General features: G+C 43.7%; 1 protein-coding gene across 2 annotated transcripts in view; it reads left to right on the top strand.

The window, feature by feature from the left end:
- The first annotated feature begins 2344 nt into the window (after positions 1 to 2344).
- SCML4 (Scm polycomb group protein like 4) overlaps positions 2345 to 22367 on the top strand; it is a 148492-nt gene continuing 128469 nt past the window's right edge. Inside the window, exon 1 of one of the 2 annotated variants that reach the window (XM_054489983.2) lies at positions 2345 to 2465. The gene's annotated coding sequence lies outside the window, so the exon portion shown is untranslated. Of the gene's footprint in view, positions 2466 to 2623; positions 2790 to 22367 lie in introns of those variants that run through there. The other variant, XM_054489981.2, reaches the window with a different exon arrangement.

The raw sequence follows: 22367 nt of genomic DNA, 5'->3' as shown, positions 1-22367 counted from the left end.
GGCCCGGCCAGGCTGGTCAGCGACTGGAAGATCCGCTGCCTCTTCTTGGAGTCCCAGGCTGGCCAGTGGGGCTGGAGCGAGGCTGCAGTGCCCCCGGCTTACCCGGACCCCTCGCGGCCATGTCCCGGACTCCACCACTCTGGAGCTCAAGAGTGGCCTCCGGCATTCGTTGAGTCAGACCCAGAGTCCGGACCGTCTCCCCTTAGACCCAGCTGTTACTCCTTGGACTCAGACGCAAAAAAAAGGGTCCCTGTCTCTTCTCTAGTTTCTAGCGCCTTGCCTCCTAAGGGGGCTCCCCAAGGCCCGACCTCCCGACCTCCCGACCCCCGTCCTGGGGGAGGGGAACAGCTGCAGTCATTGCCTCAGAGCCTCTCCTAGCCGGGGGACAGATACGACCGACCTGGGCCATCAGCCTGACCCTCAGTAGGACGCCCCTCACACAGCCCGTGCGTTCCTGCAGAAAGAGGCTCTCCAGATCCAGCACACCCCAAAAAAGATGCCTAGTTAAATTTGCATTTCAGATAAACAACAAATGAATTTTTAGTGTAAACATGTCCCATGAAATATTTGGGATGTACTTACACTTTGAAAAACTTTCCTTGTTTTTCTTGAAATGCAAATTTGACTAGGTGTCCTGTATTTTTTTCTGGCAACTCTAGCCAGGAACGGATTTAGGTGCAGGGAGGGAGGGGGAAGCTTGAGGAGAAATAAAAAAAAGTGGGAAGCCCTCACTATGCAAGGTACTTATTTCTATTTTTATTTTTTTTTAGACAGGGTCTCACTCTGTCACCCAGGCTGGAGTGCAGTGGCACGAACACAGCTCACTGCAGCCTCTACCTCCGTAGCTTAAGCAATCCTTCCCCTTCAGCTTCCAGAGTAGCTGGGACCACAGGTGTGCATTACCATGCCCAGCTAATTTTAAATTTTTTTTCTAGAGACAGAGTCTCACTATGTTGCCCAGGCTGGTCTTGAACTCCTGGGCTCAAGCAGTCTTCCTACCAGGGCCTTCCTACCAGGCTTCCCATGCCCAAATTCCGTGCTGGAATTACAGGCATGAGCCAGCATGCCTGCCCCCCCACCCCACAACTTTTTTAAAAAATTCGCTTTCTTCACAGATTTTTAAAAGAAGTGACTGATCATTTAAGTCATGGCATGTAGCTAAAGCTGCTGCCCTTCACGTCTGTAGAAAATTTTCTTCAGAGGAGCTGAATGTATTTATATTAATTTCTCTTTATGGGCAAATCTATGTTTTGCTATTTTTGACAGGGATTTACTTTTTGACGGGGGTCCACACTGAATACGAATGATTCTGTGGGGTAGACATAGGGACGTCATGATACAGGTACCACCTGTACACCACCCTGAACAAGACCTTGTTCAAGACAAGACCCTCCTGGGGACCTTAACTCCTGGGTAACCATTTCACACCCACTATCCTATGGGACACACACACACGCACACACACAACAAACATGTTTCTATTACATTTAGATTTTGGACGAAGGGTCTCAATCCATCCTAAGGAACCCAGCCACCTATAATATTCCTAATAACACTGCCTGGCCCTGCTTGAGTTCGTTGCCCTCACTCCAAAGATGGGTGGCTCAGAGGCAGATGAGCTCCTCCTTGGCCCTGACCTGCCTGGGTCTCAGAGGAGAGGAGGCCACGTGTATTCATCTGCTGGGGCTGATGTAACAAATGCCACAATCAAGGGGGCTTGGACAACAGAGCTTGTTTGTCTCACCGTTCTGGAGGCAGAAGTCCACACTCAAGGTGTCAGCAGTGTTGGCTCTGTCTGAGGCTGGTGAGGGAAGGGTCTGTTCCAGACTCTTCTTGGCTCCGGGATGGTTCTCGTCTCCCTGTGTCTCTGCACTTCCTCTTCCCTCTAAGCGTGCCCATCTCTGTGACAAGTTGGTCCTTTTTATGAGGACACCAGTCACATTGGATCGGAGCCCACTTAATGATCTCCTTTTAACTTGATTATCTCTGTAAAGACCCTATTTCCAAATCAGGTCACTTTCTGAAGTACTAGGTGTTAGGATTCCAACATATATTTTTTGGGGTGGACACAGTTCAACCCTTAACACCAAGGAAACCCTGATGAATGGAGGAGGAGTTCATTGGTGCTTGACAAGGACCCTTTTCAGGATCCAATCAGTTCCTCAGTGGACAGGCTGCTAGGCTAAGGCTTTGCCCAGGAAGGTCCTAGAACTTGGGGAGTGCTGGCCTCCTGGAAGAGTGGAGTCTGAGGCCGGCTCTGGGCTGCTGGCAGGAGGCTCACTCAGGGAGCTCCCTTCTCTCTCCACATCAGAGGCCCACTTGTCTCCTGTCACTGCAGGTGGGGACAGGACCTTCACTGGAACATTCCCCACAGATTTGCCCAACACGTGTGGCACCTGAGTTCAATGGGGAGCCAGGCATTTGTCGAGGAAAGAAACAAGGGCCCAGCATCTGGAAGATACGAGGTAAAAATGTAATACCATGCGTAGTAAATGTTCATAGTAATTTGGGTCTCATAAAGCCCTGTGTCTCCACACTGTATCCTCTTGCTCATAAAACTCTAATGTAACCCTGTGTTCTGTCATACACAATTGAAATCTGAGGATTCCAAAGAACACCCTTGCCCATTCCTTTCTAAGGGAGCTTCGTCACTGAAGAGTTTCAAATTCAGACTTGGGTCACCTATCATCCTCTTAAGATTGTAATGTTCTAAGTAGTAACAGGAAGTCTCTCAAGCAAGTGAGAAAATCCCTTTTCCTCCATTCGTTTGCAAAGAAAAAAGAATCCAGGTAATCGTTCTGTAATTTCCGGAGAATCGTCACCTTTCCAGTAGCTGCTAAGGCCAAGGTGAAAACAAGCTAGCAGTACATGACATCTCCTCCTATCGCCGGGCCCCGGAGCGTCTCTAGGCTCCAGTGATGTTAACTGGTGGTCAGGGCCACTGGTTCCCACTGCATTAGGACAGACTGTTTGACCTCTAAGCCTAATTTCAGATGATCCTTTTTGCTGATGTGAACTCCTTTGTGTTACTATGTTGGGGATAAGATTTTTTTTTTTTTTCTAGCTCTGTCGCCCGGGCTGGAGTGCAGTGGTGCATTCTCGGCTCATTGCAACCTCTGCCTCCTGGGTTCAAGCGATTCTCCTGCCTCAGCCTCCCAAGTAGCTGGCATTATAGGCGTGTGCCACATGCCTGGCTAACTTTTTGTACTTTTAGTAGAGATGGGGTTTCACCATGTTAGGCAGGCTGGTCTTGAACTCCTGACCTCAAGTGATCTGCCTGCCTCAGCCTCCCAAAGTGCTGGGGTTACAGGTGTGAGCCACTATGCCAGGCCTTTTTTTTTAAATATACATATTTAAAATTATACATTTTTTTTGTTGTTAAGTCGAGATATTACTATATTGCATAGGCTGGTCTCGAGCTCCTGGCCTCAAGCAGTCCTCTCAGCTTGGCCTTCCAAAGTGCTGGGATTACAGGTGTGAGCCACCATGCCCAGCCAGGGATATGATTTCTTAGTCTCCCTAAAATATATAGTGAGTGTTAGAGGTGCAAAATTTGATATGAGGACAAATGAGGTGGAGAATTGACTGCAGTGAGGGAAAGCTGTCCCCCTTCCCCACTGGGACAATAGGCTCACTGTGACCTCGAACTCTTGGCCTCAAGTGATCCTTCTGCCTCAGCCTCCCAAGAAGCTGGGACTGCAGGCCCGTGCTACCACGTTCAGCAAATTTTAAAAATATTATGTTGAGACAGGATCTCGTTCTGTTGCCCAGGCTGATCTCCAACTCCTGGCCTCAAGCGATCCTCCAGCCTCGGCCTTCCAGTGTGTTGGGATTACAGGCATAAGTCACTGTGCCCAACAGCAGATGATTTGAATCATTGACTTCTTGATACATTGTGAGCTCATTAGTAATTTTTTCTTAATACATTTAAGGTAAAAAGAGATTGTGATAGAAGACCATTCTATTTCTGTACTTGAGGACCAGCGCCCTTTTTTCTGCCTTCCCTCCTTTGCACCCTCCCTCCACAACAAATATCCCATCGAGTTTTCTTGCTGTCAGACTCATCGTCTCCCTTTCTCTTCCTTACACAAATTCATGTCTGTTTCCCATCATTTAATAGCTTTGTTGCATGGTTTACATTTTATTTTTAAATTCTCCTCTGTCTAGCATCCAGCTTTTCTTTAGCAAGCACATACTCATTTTGTTCTGTCTTTTCATACTGTATCCTTCATGATTTCTCCCACCCAATTTGCCATCATTATTTTTCTCTTTGCCTTTAAACTTTAAAAACATTTCCCCATTGTTTTTGCTTTGTTTTGCTTCTTTCTCTCTCTTCCTCTCAGTGGTGGAGAAAGCACAGTGCATTTTCCCAAAGCTGGCTAACAGTACATTGCCAGCAGCACTGGCCAACCTTCCCGTCTCTTTATTAGGGTCTCCCTAATTCTGTGAACACCAGTGTGTGGTAAAGCCCCTGCCTACATCCTCTAACCGGTTTCTGGAAGTTTGGGTGGGTTATCCCTGCCTGGAAACATGTTCAATCTCCTTCTCCCCCAAGGTTGAATGTGTCTCTGGGGGCAGTGCTCTTCTACAATCCCCACTCTGCAGGGCCTGTGGGCGATGACAGCACAAATGTTACCGGCAGGGCCAGTGGGCAGAGCAGGCAGGTTGATGAAGATGTGGGCGGGTGACGGAAGTGTACTTGTGTGTGTAGGAGTTGTTTTCCTGGGTGATTTTGAATAAGCCACTTCCTTGTGCTTTGGAATTCCTGGTGGTCAAAGGGTACTTTACAAAACGTTTTCAGATTGGTGCAAAATAGGTTGCTCTAAGTTTGGTGAAGCCAATTCTAGATGTGTTTTTAAATTTCAGGTTGATGACTTTTAAAGGGGCAGTGGAACAATGTTTCTGATCACTCTTTGGGAGTCTCCTGCCTTTCCCAAAAAATATAATATGCCTTTTTTCTCTGGCTGTCTTTGGGATTTCCTGTCTTCTATTTTCAGCAGTTTGAAAATGATATACCTAGGTGTGACATTTTTGATCAATCGTTTATTTGTTTTTGTGTTTCACTTGACGTTTCTGAGCTTCTTAGATTTGTGGTTTGGTATCTGTCGTGAATTTTGGAAGAAATCTTGGCCATTTGTTCTTCCAATATTTCTTCTCAATCTCTCTTCTCTTTTCGGTATTTTGATTGCATGCATATTAGGCGATTTGATATTGTCTCACATGAAATATAAAAATATATATTTATTATAAGTAGAAGAATGAAAAATAAACACCATGTAAACATTAACCACAAGAAAGCCTGAGCAGCTTATTATATTAATATCTGACAAAGTACACTTCAGAATAAGAAATATTATCAGGAATAATAATGTTACGTAATAAGAAAAGGGTCAACTCTCCAAGAAGACATAACAAGTGTGTATATACCTAACATCGGTGCTTAAAAAAACATGAGGCAAAAACTGCTAGGATGGAAAAGAGAAAGACAAATTCACATTTACAGATGGAAATTCCTACATTCTTCTCTCAATGGTTGAAAGAAAGAGTAGACAGAATATCACAAAAGACCAGGCTGGCTGCGGTGGCTCATGCCTGTAATCCCGGGACTTTGGGAGGCCGACCTGGGCAGATTACTTGAGATCAGGAGTTTGAGACCAGCCTAGGCCAACATGGCAAAATCACAAAAGACCAGGCTGGGTGCGGTGGCTCATGGCTGTAATCCCAGGACTTTGGGAGGCTGACCTGGGCAGATCACTTGAGATCAGGAGTTTGAGACCAGCCTAGGCCAACATGGCAAAACCCCATTTCAAAATAGAAAAGTTAGCTTGGCGTGGTGGTACACACCTGTAATCCCAGCTACTTGGGAAGCTGAGGCAGGAGAATGGCTTGAACCTGGTAGGTGGACGTTGTAGTGAGCCAAGATTGTGCCACTGCACTCTGGATAACATCAACCAACTTGACCTAATTGACATTTATACAATACTCTACTCAGCAACAGAATACATAATTTTTTATCTTCTACATAGACTTTTCAACAAGGTAGAACATATTTTGAACCATAAAGAAAATCTTAAAACACTTTAAAAACTGGAAATTTCACAAAGTATGTGCTTGGAGCATAATGGAATTAAGCTAGAAATCAGTAAGTAAGATATTTGGAAAATTCCCAAATATTTGGAAATTAAACAACACACTTCCATATAATCCATGGGCCAAAAGGAAAGCCTCAAGACAAATGAAAAAATACTGTGAACAAAATAAAAACAAATTATATCTAATTTGTGAATTACAACTGAGGCAGTGCTTTAGAGGAAAATTTATGGCATTAAATGCTTATATTAGAAAAGAAGAAATGTCTCCAATCAATAAACTAAGCTCCTACCATAAGAAACTAGAGAAAGAAAAGCAATTAAACCCAAAGCAAGCAGAAAGAAGGAAACAATAAAAGGCCTACATCAATAATATTAAAACAAGAAAAACCTTCCTACCACTTCCCATGAGAGTCCTAAGTCTCTATGAAAATCAGTGCATGCAAATAGTGGTGTGTAGAGGAGAAGGATTTTATCCAATTACACAGGTCAGACTTGGAGGTGTGGGCCCTCTCCTACCCAGGATCTCTGTGAAACTAGATGTAGTAAATGTTTTAAAAAATACTATATTCTATTTATGTCATTTTTAAAGCTGACATTTATTGAGTGCTAATGATACACCAGGTCCTGTTCTAAGCACTTTGCATGTATTTCTCCATTTAGTTCATACAATCAATCTATTTTGATCCCCATTTTAGAGATGTGAGAACGAAAGCATGCAGAGGTTAAGTAATCTGCCAAATTACTGCCTGGATTTGAGTCCAGGCAGTCTGGCTTCATAGCTCAGCTGTAAAGGAGTGTTTTTGCTTCTATCTGTGAGCAGGCAGTGCATGACGGAAGAAGCTATTTCCCCCGTGCTGGCACAGTGTCTGGCATGTGAAACCTCTGGATAAGTGGTACTTGGCTGATTTACAACTTGAAACCACTTTAGAATAAAAAGCGGAAGAATGTTAACCTATTAGAAAGGTGATGACTACAACTCCACTTTATTTATTTATTTAGAAATGAGGTCTTCCAGTGTTGGCCAGGCTGGTCTTGAACTCCTGGCCTCAAGCCATCCTCCCATCTCAGCCTCCTGAGCAGCCAGAATTACAGGTGCATCCCACCTCTCCCAGTTAGCCCATTTTTTTTTAGCAGTTTATAAGTTACTGCTGTTGGTCAATACCAATGACCCTTCATTGTATATCGTATGATGCAATATGATGGTTGACAGGAGGGAGATGGTGTTTGGGGATTGAGCAGGTAGGTGGGGAGAGATGTTTCTCTGATATCATCACAAAAATCATAGAGGACAGCAAAAAAAAATTCAGTCTCTAGAATCTTCATGTACTATTATATATTCTAGGAGTTAACGTTACTCCCACTGTGAGGGCCCCAGGAAAAGGTTGGGTAGCTTGCTCTGCCATGCATGGTAGATGAGGGGTCACAGAGCAGGTGAATACCACCTTACCCCCTTCCCACTCTCCATTGCCTCAGAGCAGCATGGGTTCAGATGGCTCCTCCCTTGCTGCCTTCAGGTCTGAATGCACCTTCACCTCCATGGGACTTTGGTGAGAAATTTTAATTGCAACTCCCCTCCACCTCATCACATTTCTGACATTCCCTGTCCCTGTTCGCTACTTAATTTTTCTCTGTAGCAGTTATCACTATGTAACATATACATATTTTACTTATTTGTCCTGTTTATTATCTCTCCCTACAGTAGAAATTAAGCTCCATGAGGCTAGAGATTTGGGTGTGTTTCATACACTAAGCCTAGAACGGTGCCTGGCACTCAGAAGGCATTCATGGCATGCTTGTTGAATAAGTGAATGAAGATTCCCTGTTTCAGCTATCATAGGTTAGGACACTCTACTCAGGAATCTGTGAGATTTAATATGTTCGATAGCTCAAAAAGTGTCATATTTATTATGGAATCCCTGTCTGTGATAGGTGTGTGCCAGGCACCTGGTGGGTCACATCATTTATCCCAGACCAGAACCCGATCATTAATATGGCCCAGTCTATGCATTCAATGAACTTGAGCACTGAAGGTAGGATATTAGATGCTCACAAGTGTTTAGTGAATTAGGATTTCTCATTCACTCGTTTATCATTTCACAAACATTTATCGAGTTCCCACCATGTTGCAGCCACTGTTTTAGGCACCGTACTTTTCCTTGGATTTCTGTTTACAATAGAAACACTCCAAGAAAAAAATTATAATATCCAACCACAGAGCCATGATTAAGGATTTTCATAAAGCATATGTAATAACAAATTTTTATTATGAGTAAAAAGCAGTCAAATTCGGTTTACATTTTTTAAATTGTGTTTATAATTTTTATTTTAATTTGTGATTAAATTTTATTGTATATTTTAAAAATTACAACTTAGATATTTAAAAAGTCATATTTGGATGGGTGTGATGGCTCAAACCTGTAATCCCAACACTTTGGGAGGCTGAGGCAGAAGGATTACTTGAGCCCAGGAATTTGAGACAAGCCTGGGCAGCATAGGAAGACCCCGTCTCTATAAAAAAGAATTTTTTTAAAGTCATATTTATAGTACTTGTGAGCTCCTTCATTCTCAGGGGTAGAGAACCAATGGTTTTCTCTGTTTCTACTTTTTTGTGTCTTCCACATTTTTTAACGAGGATGCTTAAAAATTTTAATTTAATGCTTAAAAATCAGTTGTGTATGTGTCTAGCTTTATCAATAAGGAGATTAAAAAGACAAATCATTCTGTAAGATTTTCATCAGAAATAGTTGTTCTCTGTTCCTCCAACCCTACTTTCTAATGGTAACCATGTTTTTAGTTGGTTCTTCTGCTATTTGCCTGTAAATTTCTTTTCTTTCCTATTCTTTTCTTTTTCCTCCCTCCCTCTCTTTTTCTTTTCTTTCTCTCTTTCTTTCTTTCTCTTTCTTTCTTTCTTCTTTCTTTCTTTCTTTCTCTCTTTCTTTCTTTCCTCTCTCTCTCTTTTCTTTTCTTTTGACAGGTTCTGTCTGTGTCACTCAGGCTGGAGTGCAGTGGTACGATCATGGCTCACTGCTGCCTCAATCTTCCAGGGCTCAGGTGATTCTCCTTCTTCAACCTCCCGAATAGCTGAGACTACAGGCATATTTCACCATGCCCGGATCATTTTTGTATTTTTGTAGGGTTTCACCATGTTGCCCAGGCAGGTCTTGAACTGCTGGCCTCAAGCAATCCTCCTGCCTTGGCCTCCCAAAGTACTGAGATTACAGGCATGAGCCACTGCACCTGGCTTTGCCTCTAAATTTCAACTAACCAGCATATACTGTTATTTCTGGACTATTTTTTGTTGTAGACATAGTTTGTTAACTTTCTACTTTGGAAGAGTTAAGAGGGCTAACTCTTGAATGCCTCATTCTACCCTTCTTCCCTTTATCCTCCCAATAAAGTTACATAATAATTTTTAGTGAAATCAATCTTTAGTGATTATTTTTTCACATGCAATTATTAATATTTGCATGTGTCTCTATTTCTTGTTGTTTGGTTTTCTAAGCATCTATCACAAATTTATCCCCAAACCGTCCCCCTGAGATGTAACTCTTGTTACTGTCTAGCACTGCCTTACCTCCTTGTTTGATTTTTCCGTCTGGGGAGATACCTCAAGGATGGGCAACTCTCTAGGTCCATTGCATATCATGGGATATCAATGTCATTCTGGAATTCCTCTCACTGTTACTCTAGAATGAGTCACTTCTACTGACTGCCCTATGAGGGTGATGATTTAGATTTATTTGTCCATTTCAGACACTCCTGAATCAAGCCTTCGGGGACACTGGGGGAGGCCAGAAGTCTGGCCTGACAACGCGCCTGTCAATGCGGCTCAAGTTCCTGTGCTTTAGCTTCACGAAAGCCCCTTCCAGAGCTTGGCATCTGGTTTCCTTTGCAATCCCTGGTGTTTTCTGCCTGGGGAGAAAGGGAGGGTTAGTGGTTACTCTGGGGCTCTGGAGAGCCACAGCCCTGACCCGGTGTGGTGAGCCCTGCCCTGTTACCTGTGAAGAGAAACTTAAGGAAGCCCCTACTACCCTCTTAATAATAGCAAGGTCAGCTGGGTGCAGTGGCTCACGCCTGTAATCCCAGCACTTTGGGAGGCCAAGGTGGGAGGATCACCTGAGGTCAAGAGTTCAAGACCAGCCTGGCCAACGTGGTGAAACCCCATCTCTACTAAAAATACAAAAATTAGCTGGGCGTGGTGGCACTTGCCGGTAATCCCAACTACTCAGGAGGCTGAGGCAGGAGAATCACTTGAACCTGGGAGGCAGGGATTGCAGTGAGCTGAGATTGCGCCACTGCACTCCAACCTGGGCGACAGAGCGAAACTCCATCTCAAAAAAAAAAAAAGAAAATCATAATAATGGTGAGGTTATTCTGGGACACACTGGGCTATGATACCAATTGGAATATAATGTAAGGCAAATAGCTTGTCCTATGTGGAGGGTCAGTTGCAACTGGAGGGGTAATTTAATCAGAACCAGTAGGCAGGGTTATGGCACTCCTAGGGCAGTCAAGACCACTGACAGTTGATCTATACTCAACAAATGCTTAGGGAAAATAGCCTTCCACAGAGTTGGAAAAAGACCCCGCACTCCAGAATCCCTGAGGGATGGGATATCATGGTGTCTGGTGTTAAACCAGGCAAGAGCCACAGGCCACCAGTTAGGCTGTTGGGTGACCTGCCTCCAGTGGAAAACCTCATAAATATCATAAATGAAGAGGAAATGGCAGGAAAGGCACCTGCCATTATGAGTGTTGGGGACAACCAAAACCCTGAACTCGAGGTGAAGGTGAAGTGATTGGGAGTGCATTCGGCCTACTAACTTTCACGCATCTGGGGTCAGGAACCATAATGCCTAAAATCTGAGCACTTAAAACTCATGATTGGCTTCCCAATCCCCCAAACACACCAAGACATGCACCCTTGTAAGGCTACTCCCTTGTTCAAGATATACACATTTCATAAAACCAGGAGGAGGTGGAAGATGTTCTTGGAACACCATGATGGTTCCTAATGGTTCCATACCATTGCCTCTCAATGCAGATCCTACAAGGTAGACTTGGTAATAGGTAGAGTGGTGGCCTGCTCCGAATTCTACCTACTGGATATATGTGCCATATATGGATATCTGATGTCTACCCGAGAGATGGTGGTGGTGGGAAGACCAAGACTGAGAGTCAGGAACTCAGGATAAGCTCTGGAACAGTGTGGATATACAATTCCTAATGTATGCAGGGACAAAGGCCACATGAGAGATTGGTTTTGAGAAATGTAGTACTCTAAAACTTTGTGGCCTTAGATCACATCCCAGCTGAGAAAGGAGGAGTATGTGACATTGGCGGGGATGACTGTGGCATTTATATCCCAGGCAACTTCCCAAATGTATAGGATTTAACAAGACATGTACACAAGGAAATGGCTAAATGTAGGCAGATTCTAAGTGAGCCCTGGAATATGTGGTCCTGATTTTTCTTATTTTTTTTGAGAAATGGGAGCTTATGTAATACAATATGAATTATGTTTTGTTTTATATGAATTGGTTGTATTCAGATATTAATTAAGAGATGCATTACCTGTTTGAGGTGTCACCACAGCTGCCTGGAAAATAAAAAATTATTAGTGGGAGAGCCACCCTCATCGCTGAACCAGGCGGTGAACAATTCTGTATGCTGTGACCAGGGTGTTGCTTGGGAAGCCCAGAGTCAGTGAGGATGCCCCATGGAGTTGGTAAGCTCTGGGTTGGAAAGACCCCAGGCCTTGTGGTGAGAGATTTAGTATCTGGACATTGGACTTGAGGTCTGAATGGCATGGCACCTAAGGTTTAGTTTTATTAGCTAAGTTGTGAATTATGTGGCCTCTGGGTGGGAGAGACAGAGAGCTCTGAGAGTAAAGAGACTTAGTTCCCCTCTGACCCAAGGACTCATCCCTGTGCTGGCTCCTGAGCCCCTCTGCATGTTTTCGGAGTGCTTCCCCTATTCAAGTATTTTCAAATGAGAACTCAATAGAACTCCAATTAACATATTTTTTCAAAACAGCCTGGTTTCTTAACAGGATGTATAAATTTGTTTTAAGAAATTTATTCTGTTCTTCTAAAATACATCTTAAAGCATGGGAACATTAACAGTTTTCACAAAAGGAAAAAAAAAAAAGGAACAAAAATTGCTGCCATCAAAATGTACTTTAGATTATTCATGTCAGTAAAATGGCAGAGCAGGATGCTCCAGCCCTGTTCCCTTGAGGAGACATCGAAATACAACTACAAACTGGCTGAAATAGACTTGTAGGAGGATGAAGTTCAGGCAGGACTTAAATCTCACTTCTGTGGACACCTTAGTAGGTCCTGACCTGCCATACATACATCTCCTGTGTTGATCCTTGAAGTTTTTCTATTTTCCTTCTTTTAGTTTTTTCCTTGACACTATCTTCTATTCTTCTATCCTTCTAATAAATTGTTTTATTTCTGCTCTCATTTTTTTTTTTTTTTTTTGAGATGGGGTCTTTCCCTGTTACCCAGGCTGGAGTGCAGTGGCACAGTCCCAGCTCACTGCAGCCTCGACTTCCGGGCTCAAGCGATCATCCCATCTCAGTGCACCCCACCTTGCCTGCCCCTCCCCAGCAAGTAGCTGAAACTACAGGTGCATGCCACCATGCCCAGATAATTTTTTTGATTTTTAGTAGAGACAAGGTCTCGCTATGCTTCCCAGGCTGGTCTTGAACTCCTGGGCTCAAGTGGTCCTCCTCTTTTGGCCTCCCAAAGTGTTGGGATTATAAGCGTGAGTCACTGTACCCAGCTTACTGTTGTATTTTTAATTCCAAGGATTCTCTTTTAGCTTTTAATGTCCTTTTTACTTTTTTCATTTTATTTTTAAATTATTTATTTATTTATTTTTGAGACAGGGTCTCACTCTGTCACCAGGGCTGGAGTGGAGTGGCATGATCTTGGCTCACTGCAACCTCCACCTCCCGGGTGCAAACAATCCTCCCATCTCAGCCTGCTGAATAGCTGGGACTACAGGCACGTGCCACCACTCCCAGCTAATTTTTGTACTTTTAGTAGAGACAGGGTTTCACCATGTTATTCAAGCTGGTCTTGAACTCCTGGACTCAAGTGATCCACCCGCCTCGGCCTCCCAAAGTGCTGGGATTACAGGCCTCGAGCCACTGAGCCCAGCCTAATGTCCTTTTTATACAGCAATCTAGTCTTATGTTATTGATGCAATATATTATATTTTGTCTTTTAACATATTAGTAATAATTAAATAATGTTTTTTCCTCCCTGAAATTTGCTTTTTTCCAAATTCCTTTTTTTTTTTTTTTTCAGACAGGGTCTCTCTTTGTCTCCCAGGCTGGAGTGCAGTGGCATATTCACAGCTCACTGCAGCCTTGACCTCCTGGTGATCTGCCCACCTCAGCCTCCTGAGTAGCTGGGACTACAGGTGCCTGCTGCCACGTCTGGCTAATTTTTGTATATTTTCTAGAGACAGGTTTCACCATGTTGCCTAGGCTGGTCTTGAACTCCTGGGCTCAAGAGATCCGCCTGCCTCAGCCTCCCAAAGTGCTGGGATTACAGGTGTGAGCCACTGTGCCTGGCTCCAAATTCTTTTTCTTCCTGTTTGTTGGTTTTGGTCTCTGTCTTTCATACCAGAGGCTCACACTTAGTGAGGACTCTAGAATGTGTATTGTCACTGGTGGCCTTCACTGGAGGGACATCTTGCTGGGCTGCCCCATCTGAACCCCACTTCAATGTGTGTAAGTCTTTTCTTGTGGGCTGGTCAGTTTCCTGGAGTTTTCCAAGGTCTCATCTGGGTGTATTTGCCTCACTGCAAACAGTCTGGCAGTGAGAGAGCCGGGCTGTGGATCTCTGCTGAGGAGGTGAACTTTCTCTGAATTCTGTTTTTGGTATAGCACCTCTCCCCTCAGCTGTGCCTATGTCCTTGAGATCAGAGTAAACCTTCATTCCGTCAGGGTTAAGGGGCTGTCACCAGCAGCACAGGGTTGGGGAGGAGATCCAGTCTTGTTTTTAGTCCTCCCAACTTCTGCTTTTGGGGATTCCTGGGACTTCCAGTTTAAGAGACTTTCTGCCTTCTATGGTGTGAACTGTGTGCTTTCTGGGATCCCCCACTTGAAAAAAGGCCCAGTTTCTTGGCTCTGCCAGGTCAGTTACCTCTTGCTCATCCACTTCGCAGCTTCTACAATTTTGTTGCTTTTATTCCCTTTTCCTTCCATTTGTCATAGTGTATTTATGCCACTTAAATTCCCTTTTCCTTATTATGACACCTCATATATGTGCCAGGCACTATTCCAACAACTTTACATCATATTCAGCCTAACTCATTTAACCCACACGCCAGTCTTAGCATCTCTGTTTCAGGCATAAGGAGCTGAAGCACAACGGGGTTGAGCTTCTGGACTGAGGGCATGGACATGGTCAAGCCAGAATCCCTGCACTGAGCCAGTGAGCTTCCCATCCAACTTGTTCATTTCTTGTAAAAAATTTTTTCTAATTTTCAAGTTTTGCTATTCACATTCCTTTTAGTATGAATATCATATTAATATAACTGTGAGCTGGACCCTTTCTCACAAATTGGGGGAAGCCTGGACTTCCTCTCCGGAGAGTCCTCCAAACTCTCTGGGTTTCATACGTAGTCCAAAGGGGTCTTTGCTGGTTTTGGTCACTGGTAGGTCAGTCCAAGGATCCATTCCCAGATGGTGTTGCCACATCCTGTTACTGCTGAAAGGAAGCAGTCCAGACACTCTTCAGGTGTCTCCTGAGCTCCTCAGCCTTGCAGAACCCGCTCACCAGCTCCTCCAGCTACCCCATGACTAGGTCCCCAATGCTTGCCTGCAGCCTCCACAGGGTTCAAGCGGAGAGAACGGACCCTCCTACCAATTTCCTGATTCAGGTAAGGCCCGGCTCTTAACTCCTACCCAACAACACACACAGGGCGGACTTAGAGCCAGATAAGGTGGTCTGAGTAGTACACAGCACTTCTTTTAAAGACTAAGTTATTCAATCTTAAACAACCCATCTTGAGATGTCAATATCCAGTCAAGCCTTCCTTTCTAGAAGGTCACTCCCCTTGTAAGAAAGGATGGAATTCAGCTAACTATATGACCAACTTACATGGCTGCAGCCCCTTTGTCAGATAGTCGGCTTTCTGCCTCTTATATCCCAATGTTCGCATCCCAGTTAAGTCCAGCCATTAAGTCCTCCCCGCATAGTGGCCTCCTTCCCTAGACTCACTTTCATAATCTTTTTGGTCCTGGCCCCTGGCTTCTCATATGCTAATGTGGTTTCACCTGCATCAATCCAGGATGCAAAACTCAGCCTCTTCATGAGTTTCTGCAAGAAATTCAACCACAGCAAGCATTTCCTAATTTCTGTGGCTCTTCCTGAAGATCGGTGTCTGAGAGGGCAGGAGGTCACGTGTGCGGTGCACAGCACCCCATCCTCTCCCGCTCCCAGCGGCCTCTCTTCTTCCTGGTCTCCTCTGCCCCACCTTCTACTAGCCAGTTGCTTCTTGCTGATTTTGGCCTTTAGCACCAATTTCTCTTCCCTTTTGCTTAGTAAGAGCCCTGCAATTGTCATTCAGGTGTCCATTTCTCCCCAGGCAGTTCCAGTGCCTGGCGGAAAGCAGAGGGTCCCCGCCAGTTTCAAAGGTGAAATTAAGCCAATCAGCATATCCGGGTGGCAGTCTTTGGTTCAGGAATGGGATGTCGCCCAATTCCAGCCAATGAGATGAGAGGGATGTTAGCCAGAAGTTCTAGGAAAGAAGCTTCCTTGCTCCTCTGTGGAAGTTACCTGGAGAGGCTCTCCCTTGTGCTGGGTGGGAAAGGGGAATCATGTGGCCTGAAAGCAGCTGGCAACAGAACTGTGACCATGAGGGAAACCAGGCATAAGATGATTCAGACCAGATCTTTGGTGACGTTATTGACCAACTGTTGGGTCACCCTTGCCTAAGCTCATTGGATTCCCTGCTAATGAATGCCCTTTATTTTTATTTTTATTGTTTGAGGCGGAGTCTCTCTCTGTCGCCCAGGCAGGAGTGCAGTGGCATGATCTCGGCTCACTGCAACCTCTGCCTCCCGTGTTCAAACGATTCGCGTGCCTCAGCCTCCCGAGTAGCTGGGACTACCGGCATGCACCACCACCCTGGGCTAATTTTTCTTTCTTTCTTTCTTTCTTTTTTGAGATGGAGTCTCCCTCTGTCGCCCAGGCTGGAGTGCAGTGGTGCGATCTCGGCTCACTGCAAGCTCCGCCTCCCGGGTTCACGCCATTCTCCTGCCTCAGCCTCCTGAGTAGCTAGGACTACAGGCATGCGCCGCCACCACACCCAGCTAATTTTTGTGTGTGTGTGTATTTTTTAGACGGGTTTCACCGTGTTAGCCAGGATGGTCTCGATCTCCTGACCTCGTGATCCTCCCACTTCAGCCTCCCAAAGTGCTGGGATTAGAGGCGTGAGCCACCGCGCCCGGCCTAATTTTTCTATTTTTAGTAGAGATGGGTTTTGCCACTTTGACCAGGATGGTCTCGAACTCCTGACTGCAAGTAATCTGCCAGCTTTGGCCTCCCAAAGTGCTGGGACCACAGGCATGAGCCACTCACTGCACCCGGCTGAATGTCCTTCATTTTTAAGCCAGTTTGAGCCGTTTTTACTGTTACTTGCAAACTTACTTCCCTCTTCTTTCCTCCTCTATTCTCCAGTCCCAGTCTCTAGGTTCACTTCTAGCTCATGTGGGTTTATCACAGATATGGTCCACACTGAAATTGGCTGTCCTTAAGATGAACTGATCAACCAGTTGCTTTTTATTCACCAACGAGCTGGGTTTTTGTTTTTGTTTTTGTTTTTTTTGAGAATGAAAATTTCCGACTGCATCATCTCTATTCAGATTCAAGTTTTGTTCTAAGGGCAATGGTTGTATTCTTGCTTTTTTGTTACTAAGAAACCCATCTTGGAGATCTTCCCTCAAATAAAGGGAGATGGAACCTCAGGTGATCAACATCTTTATTCTAGAAACTGCAGGCAACCCCCCAAAACTATGTTCTACATGAACCTTAAAAAATATAGAGTCTGTCTTTGAAGGGCCTCTATGTCCCCCTCCCCTCATCTCTTCCCTTTCCCTGTTACACCTCTTTCATAGAAATTGAGCCCAGAAGCAGTAACTGTTTTCAGCTGAAATTGCAGGTACTCATTACTTTATTTGAAGTCTGTTATTCTGGCTCTTTGGCGCACACATAGAGGTTTGACTGAGACTCACATTTGCTAATTCTAGAAGCTTCTCAGTACTCCAGGCAGAGTACTGAGGGTACTCTGGGTTTGTTTCTCCTATCTAACTTGGGGAAAATATTGTAGGTGGGAAAGAGAAACCTAGTGCTTGGAGATCACCCATTTGAATTAAAGCTCATTTGTTACAAAGAAATACAGCTCAAAGCAGAAGCGATCACAAAGAGATAACATTTTAATAGAATAAAGGAACAAAGAGTAAAGGGAAGTCTTCCTTTGAATTTTAATGAATGATTTTTTTTCTGATAACAGACATCTGACACCAATCACTTCTGTGGGAGAAAGGAATCAGTTCTAAAAGCCTGTACTAACATAGATTAAGATGAGATCTCCCACTTTAACTTCTAGTTTCTTTCATTCATTCAGTAATAATTATTTGTTGATTTCCTACTACGGACTAGGCTCTGCACTACATGCTGTGGTTACAGTGGAGAAGACCTATTCCCTGCCATCTTGGAATTAACAGCCTAGTGACCAAAGAAAAGCCCCTGATGTTTTCCCTCTCAATTCTTCCAGCTGTCAGCCATCTGCCCTCACCCATCCAACCCCTTACCAGACGCTGCCCCTGGGATAAGGGTCTCTGGGCTGTGCTTCCATCAAAACTGCCAGACCTTGAGAAAAATGTTTCCACTTAGTCAGTCCTTGAATATCAGCCAGGGTCACAGGCCCGGAGCCACAAAGAGAGGAGGCCCTGTCTGAGAGGAGCCATGTTTTGGGCCCAAGAGAATTTGAGTGAGTCATTTTTCCTTGGATGAGAGTGTTTTTTACTTGATTCAATCACCAACTTCCTATGTCTTTAGCACATGGCTTGACTAAAAACAAGACAGAGTATTATCAGCTCTGAGAGGACCCTCCTGACCACAGGGGCCCTTGGGTGGGGAAGGATAAGGAATATGTCCCTAATTTTTGTATTGGCTGCACTAAGCACCCCGCATGGGCTCCAGAAATATTCGTGATAGTGAAGCCCATCATGGAGGATGTGGGAGCAGGCTTCAGACTCAGGGCACTGGCTAAGGCAGGGGCTGAACATAACCTATAGCCACTGGGCTGACAAAGCTTTTAGTTTTATTTTAATGATGAAATTTGAGACTTAACATTTATGAGAACCATTATCAAATATGTTTGCCAATGTGACAAGGAAAAATTCTGTTACTAATCAATTAATTCATACCAGTTTTTTTTAATAGAACTAATATTTATTTATTTATTTATTTGTTTATTTATTTTACTTTAAGTTCTGGGATACATGTGCAGAACGTGCAGGTTTGTTACATAGGTATACATGTGCCATGGTGGTTTGCTGCACCTATCAACCTGTCATCTAGGTTTTAAGCCCCGCATGCATTAGGTATTTGTCCTAATGTTCTCCCTTCTCTTGCTCCCCACCCCTCGACAGGCCCTGGTGTGTGATATTCCCCCTGTGTCTGTGTGTTCTCAGTGTTCTCATTGTTCAACTCCCACTTATGAGAATTCACACCAATTTTGATTATCACAAAAGAAATGGGTCTTCTTGTGCAGAAAATATAAAAGAAAAATATTAAGAAGATAAAAATTCTATCACCAAGGAATCATTACTATTTTTTCTTTTTTCCTTTCTTTTCTTTTTTTCCTTTTTTATTTTTTGAGGCAGGGTCTTGCTCTTCCACACAAACTGGAGTGCAGTGGCACCATCACAGCTCACTGCAGCTTCGCCCTCCCCACTGCTCAAGCATTCCTCCCACCTCAGCCTACTGAGTAGCTGGGACTACAGGCATGCATCACCATGCCTGGTTAATTTTTTTCTTTCTAATTTTTTGTGGAGACAAGATCTCCCATGTTGCCCAGGCTGGTCTTGAACTCCTGGACTCAAGCGATTCTCTCAGTGCAGCCTCCCAAAGTGCTGGGAAGAATCATTACTAGTAACATGTCTCATATTTTGCAAATCATTAGTTTTTTTCAAAATAAAATTCTATCCTGCATATTATTTTGTAAATTGCAATATTTTAGCAAGCATTTATTAAGAACATTTTAAAAGTTTCATTCTGTGTTCTTCTATGACAACCTTTTTGGGGGTGCTTTGTGTATTCTGTGATTTAGGTTGTTTTTTGTTTATCTTCACTACAAAGAATAGTTTTGTCTTTAACTTTAAAAGATCCCTGCTTGAGTAGTTGAAGCTAAGATCTGGCCCCATGAAAGGCAGGCCTTTGGGTTGAAGAAGTGACAGACTGGGGAGTCAAGAGATCTGGCACCCACTCTTGTGTAGTCTGACTAATTAGGTTAACTATTTGCTGCAAAATAGTAATCATATCCCTTATACTTTCCATAGCCCCTAAGGTTCTCAAACTTGTGTTGAATGATGTGGAAGGGAAGCTATGGGGCCTCTTGAGTGTGGGAGGCTGTTCTCCCTTCCTTACTACAGGAATGGAATCTTAGTTTTTCTTCCTGTTCTTTCTCCATGCTCTCTCCTCCCTACCTTTGCTCCAAACTGATGTCCAAAGCTCTAGTTTACTAGGTCTTATCCTAATGAGAGAAAGGACACTTTTTGCCCCTTTGTAATCATGGCCAGATCCATAATCACAACTAAGCACTCCTCCAACCCAAATCATCGTGCTGTTCCAGCAGACCGATGTTTTGAGTTAGAGATAAAGCAGTTCTTAGGATTGTGAAACGTCAGAGCCATAAGTGACCACAAAGATGATCTAGTCCCTTATTTCCTTCTGCCGTGTTATAGAAAGTCAATGATTTCACCCATGTCATTGGGTTAGTGGTAGGGCTGGAACAAGTGGCAGTGCCAGGATCCATGAGGTGGAATGATTAATTAGAGTGTCTTTGGGCACAGACTGCCTGGGTCAGACCTGTGTCTACCACTTCTAAGCTGTGTGTCCTTGGGCAAGTTATTTAACATCCCTAAGTCTCAGTTTCCTTATCTGTAAGATGGGAATGGTATCATAATACCTACTTCATAGGATCGTCATAAATGGGATACAAAATGAGAAGGGCTTCACACGTAATTCTTCAGTAAATGTTAGCTATCACTGTTATAACAAAGGTTGTTTTGGCGGTAGCACTGACTGCCAGTCCAAGACAGAATCCTCTCGATCTGATGCTTGTGTTAGAAAACACAACTCTTTAGGACAAAGGCCATTTTCAATGTGAACGGTGTCTTTGCCAGCAGCTGACAGAAGGATTACTCTTCAAATGGAGGCTACTGTAAGTAGATTTGCATTTGGGACGCCCGCAAATTAACTTGCTCCCTCTGGTTGCCTCCTGCTAACCACCAGCCCAGTAGCACTAGTGTGGAGAGAGTGGAACATGCTGCTTGTGGTCTGAGACAGAAATGTAACCACAGCGCCAAAGAAAATTAACAACGTGGCACAACCTAAGCACCCTTTTCATGGGACAGGGATGTACAAGACTTAGAGAGATGCTAGCTCAGAGCGGTCACTTTTCTTCTTAACAGGCCCCTCAGCTAATACCAGTCATCCCATCAAATTTCTTTTCTCTTACATGTTTAACTTAAATTTTTCTTGGAATTAAAAACATTTAAGATTTTTAAAAATATTGATTTAAGTTATTAAAAGCTATGTTCCTGGTTGTATAAAGAAAGAAATCCCAGTAGTTTAAATATATATATGTATTTAAATAAATGTGTGTATATATAGATATATTTAAATAAAAAATATAAAGATATATTTAAATAAAAATATACATATACATTTAAGTAAAAAAAAATTTAAATAAAAATGTAAATATATATTTAAATAAAAATATAAAGATATATTTAAATAAATATATTTACATATTTATTAAATTGATTAAATTACATAATTTAAATGAATAATTTATTAAATACAAATATTTTGAATAATATATTTAAGTAAATAATATTGTTTACTTAAATATATATATAAAAAATATACATATATTTTTTGAGACAGAGTCTCACTCTATCACCCAGGCTGTAGTGCAGCGGCGTGATCTCAGCTCACTGCAAGCTCCGCCTCCCAGGTTCACACCATTCTCCTGCCTCAGCCTCCCGAGTAGCTGGGAGGCACCCGCCACCACGCCCAGCTAATTTTTTGTATTTTTAGTAGAGACGGGGTTTCACCATGTTAGCCAGGATGGTCTCGATCTCCTGACCTTGTGATCCGCCCACCTCAGCCTCCCAAAGTGCTGGGATTACAGGCGTGATCCACCGCACCCAAGCAATCCAGCTTTTGTTGATTTCAATTTTAGGTTTTATTACCAAGTTGACCTGTTAGATGACAATGGCTGCTTCCCACATGCACCCACCTTGAGGACAAGGACAACGGTAGCCCATCTGGGAGGAGGCAAGGAGGTTGGGCCTGAGTATCAGAGTGAGAAACCCTCACAGAGCTGGGTAGGAAAACCAGCAACTCCTTTCTTATGGGTAGATTCTGCCAACCCTTTTTCTTCTTTTACAGGACTTGGAGAATATTTCTGATTACTTAAGAAACGTTATTTTTTTTTATCCTAAGAAACATTTTAGAGTGAAAATTGGTCTAATAGCTCAGCCCATTCCAGGTGCTTTAAGCTCAATGTAGTGTGGCATGTATGAGGCCATGGGTGTGAGTATAATAACCACTGCCGCTGGGACAGAGATGCTGTCCAAATTTAAATCATCCATCTTCTTTTCTTTTCTTTTCTTCTTTTCTTTCTTTTCTTTTTCTTTCTTTTTTCTTTTTTTTTTTTTTTTTGAGACGGAGTTTCACTCTTGTCAACCAAGCTGGAGTGCAATGGCGCGATCTCAGCTCACTGCAACCTCCGTGTCCCGGGTTCAAGCGATTCTCCTGCCTCAGCCTCCTGAGTAGCTGGGATTACAGGCATGCGCCACCAAGCCTGGCTAATTTTTGTATTTTTAGTAGAGATGGGGTTTCACCATGTTGGCCAGGCTGGTCTCGAACTCCTGACCTCAAGTGATCCACTGGCCTCGGCCTCCCAAAATGCTGGGATTACAGACATGAGCCACCGCACCTAGCCCATCCATTT

This window comes from Pongo pygmaeus, chromosome 5 (genome assembly GCF_028885625.2).
Source record: "Pongo pygmaeus isolate AG05252 chromosome 5, NHGRI_mPonPyg2-v2.0_pri, whole genome shotgun sequence".
Taxonomy (NCBI): Eukaryota; Metazoa; Chordata; class Mammalia; order Primates; family Hominidae; genus Pongo; species Pongo pygmaeus.
The sequence above is the reverse complement of the archived record's forward strand: the minus strand, read 5'-3'. Positions and strand labels throughout refer to the sequence as shown.